The sequence below is a fragment of the Durio zibethinus genome, chromosome 2 (genome assembly GCF_047325235.1).
Source record: "Durio zibethinus cultivar Kanyao isolate XHJ-2024 chromosome 2, ASM4732523v1, whole genome shotgun sequence".
In the NCBI taxonomy this organism is placed as follows: Eukaryota; Viridiplantae; Streptophyta; class Magnoliopsida; order Malvales; family Malvaceae; genus Durio; species Durio zibethinus.
The window spans coordinates 7,546,398-7,550,352 of NC_143163.1; the positions used below are offsets into that span (position 1 = coordinate 7,546,398).

The 3,955-nt window shown below is 31.5% G+C and overlaps 1 pseudogene; it reads left to right on the forward strand.

Annotated features, from left to right (window-relative positions):
* The first annotated feature begins 574 nt into the window (after positions 1–574).
* LOC111308087 (putative LRR receptor-like serine/threonine-protein kinase At1g51880 pseudogene) lies at positions 575–1,505 on the forward strand (annotated as a pseudogene).
* Positions 1,506–3,955: the final 2,450 nt, after the last annotated feature.

Below are 3,955 nucleotides of genomic sequence, written 5' to 3' on the forward strand. Positions count from 1 at the left end.
AAAGGAGGAAATGAGAGGGATGAATATTAGGTGTTATTAGAGGTACTCAACCAATAAGTTTTATAATGAAGGAGGAGATGCAGTGCATCATCATGGTAAGTCTTGTTCTTAATGTGAAAATGGATTGAATTTATGTTGAAATGAAGTGTGCTTAATGTGATTGCTTTGATTTTTTTCCCCTTATTTGCAAATAAATTTTGCAAGTTTGATCTTGGCTGTAGACACTTCCTTTTATCTGAAATTTTTTTCAGAATTGAAAATAAGCTTTAACCGTAAATTGGGCCTAATTAAAAAAATATCTTTTAACTTAATTTTTGGTTTAATTTTACTTTTGTCTAAAAAAAAGTTAAAATGATGCCTGGGAGATTTTTGAGATTTAATACCAAAATCAATTCACATTAAAATGGTGTTGAAAGATTTTTTGGATTTAATCCCAAAGTCAATTCACATTAAAATGATGTTGAGAGATTTTTTAGATTTAATTCCAGAATAAATTCTTATTAAGATAAAATAAAATAAAATCATAGATTTAGTATGAATTTCTTTATAAGTATGTGATCAAAGCAAGAATAATATGAAAAAAAAAAAAAAACCCATCGTCCCATTGTCATTGTCACCAGCATCTCCCCTTTGCACGCCGCCCATTGTCCACCGAGATTTGAAAACTTCCAACATCTTGTTGACTGAAAATATGCAAGCTAAGATAGCTGATTTTGGCCTGTCTAAAGCTTTCGTGACAGAAAATGCTTCTCACATATCAACTCGTCCTGTAGGCACACGCGGACACCTTGACCCTGAATTTCACAAGTTAGGAAACCTAAATAGAAAAAGTGACATTTATAGTATTGGGATAATTCTGTTTGAGCTTATCATTGCCCAGCTAACAGTATTAAGAGGTTCAAAATACAACATTCACATACTTCAATGGGTGACTCCTGCAATTGAAAAAGGCAACGTTCAGAGCATCATTGATCCTAAGTTGAAAGGCGAATTCAACACCAATGCTGTCTGGAAAGTTGTGGAGATTTGTGGAGATAGCGATGGCATGTACACAGCCAACTTCAAACAAAAGGCCAGATATCAGTCACGTACTAGCAGAACTTAAGGATTGTTTGGCTCCAAATCAGATGGCCCCAAAAAAACCTCAAACGATGCAGACCACCAATCTAATAATAACATCCTACCACTCACCTTCAAAAGCCCATTCGGGTGGTGTTGACTCATATGCAGCTCCCAGCCCCAGGTAATCTCCAAACAATTCCTTGTTGTAATGATTGTAGACCTGATAAGCTAAGTTATTTATGCAAATTTCAGCTAAGATAATACCATGTTCATTAATAGACTTTAAATTGATATGTATGTGCGTATGTACTTTTGAAATCTTCATCCTAAAAGTGTGTGAAGGAAATGATAGAATTTGTGAAAAAAAAAAGTTTTTCAATCTTATCAAATTATTGAAGAATTTTTCATGAATTTAAATTTTTTATAAATTATATCAAATTATTAGAGAATATCATAAATCAATTTTATAAAAAATATTACTAATAAAATATTTTGTTTCGATCCTATTATATTATTGGAGGATTTACATATTAAATTAAGTTTTACCAAATTATTAGAAGATTTAATACATTTTTTAAAAATATTTTTACAAGAAAATCTCACCAAACTATTAGGATATCTACATCAAAGTAAATCTTACCAAATTATTGGATATTTTTCTAATTATTTTTTGAGTAAAATACTTTAATAAATCCGACGACGGAGCCTCTTCAGGATGTGATACTAGTCTTCATAAATATTTATAAGTGAGAGAATTATCTTAAATTACTACCAAACTATTGGGATAGTTTTAGGATTAATTTTCAAAATTAAATATTTTGATAAATTTTAAACATATCTAAGGCTTGAATAATATGAAATCAAACTAGTACCATTTTTTTATGGGCATTGTGAGCGTGTTATAACTTTTCTCACATATAACCGTACTCTCACACCTAAAATTCGATTTCGTTTATCAGAATCTATTATTTAAAGATACCTAAGTCAATTTTAAGACTCTTCTTTAAATATGATAGATTTGATTAGGTGGTCAATCACATTTAAACAAAAAAAAATTGGTGGCGACTCCTTTAAAAACTATGTCCAGTGGTAGGTCTACACATTTATACGGCATGACAGTTTGGCGACTCCACTAGAGACAATGAGAGTCAAGCCAGTAAATGATTTCTTATTATTGAAGCCTTGCCTAATAAACTTAAGATTTATCTTTTTCTTTTTCTTTCCCCTTTCTTTCTTTTTCTTGCTTATATCTTGTTTAGCAATTCATTTATTTATTTCATATATCTGTCATTCATTTACATGTGTATAATATAAGCTCTCCATCCGAGCTCTGTCCTTTAAGAGGGAGTGAAGTACCTATGCCTTTGTAAGATTTTTTATCTCCGTATGGGCCTACGAAACACTCCCACTCAAATTGAACCAATTTCATTTGTATCCTATGGTGGGTAAGGATTGTAGTGCCTTACTAGTTTGTGATAGACAATGATGTAAGATACAATTTGAAAACCTTTTAGAAGTAATCCAAACCATATATAGTTAGCTTTAAGAGCCTAACCATAGGTAGAGCCATGCATTCCCTTGTGTTAGAAAATCCTCGATAGGATACATGATGGCGCATTTATTTTGCTTGTAAATTTATATATTTTTTCTTTGCATATAAACCCTTTTTGTTGTTTTTTGTATATATTATATTGTTTTTTGTATATATTATGTTTACTAACTTTTTCTTTTATTGTGTATGCATGCATTTACATCATTAAATCATCTTTATTGCATTCATGCATCACTACATTCAATTTTATGCATAATCTGATAGGCATATAAACATCATTCTAAATTTGCACATTAATTATGAAAAATCAAGATTTGAGGATAGCTCAACACCGATATTACACTTGGGCCTAAGCTACAAAAATGGATCAAGATAATGCTAGTTGTGTTAAGAAATTAGAAAAAGCCTAAGAAAAAGATTAAAGGAGAGCTGAGTAAAATTCTTGAGGTATTGGGCAAGTTGAATAAAGGAAAAGCGGTAGAAGAAGACATTTCACATGACGTTACCGATCCTCTATATCCTCTGGGTTATGGTTTATCTCAAGGCCAATCCATTCCAAGTCTTCCATCACAACAGTTTGCATTTTTGATAGGCTATACTTATTTAGAAATACTACCTACACCCAATAAAGGGAAGTCCAAAGCTATAACAACACTACCCTAGTTGAAAAGGTAGTTGAACCTATCCAAGTTCTTAATTTGGACATCTCAAAAGAGAAATTGAAAATGGTTGAGGCTTTAGAAGGTTCAAAAGCTAATTACAAGATGAACATGCTAGATGAGAAGTTACGAGTTATTGAAAGAATAGATTTTTATGGCTCCATGGATGTTGCCAACCTTTGTTTGGTCCCAAATATTGTAATTCTTCTAAAACTTAAAGTTTAAGAGTTTAAAAAGTATAATTGTGCTAAGTATCCAATAACACATGTCACTATATACTGTCAAAAGATGGTAGCCCATGCCAGTAACAAAAATATGCTCATGCATATGTTTTAAGATAGCCTTACTGGGTCGGCTATAAGATGGTATGTCCAATTGGACCAGACTCCTATTCGAACATGACAGAACTTGATTTGCTCATTTATTAATCAGTATCGCCACATTATAAACTTTATCCCTAATTGCTTTTCTTTACAAAACATAGAGAAGAAGACAGTTAAATCCTTTAAAGAATATGCCTAATGTTGGAGGGATACAGTTGCTTAAGTTTAACTTCCTTTGATTGAGAAAAATAATTGTATTGTTCATTAACACCCTAAGAGCACCCTACTATGAGAAAATGATAAAGAACACAATAAAAAACTTTGTTGACATGGTGATATCAAAGAAGATTATTGAGAAT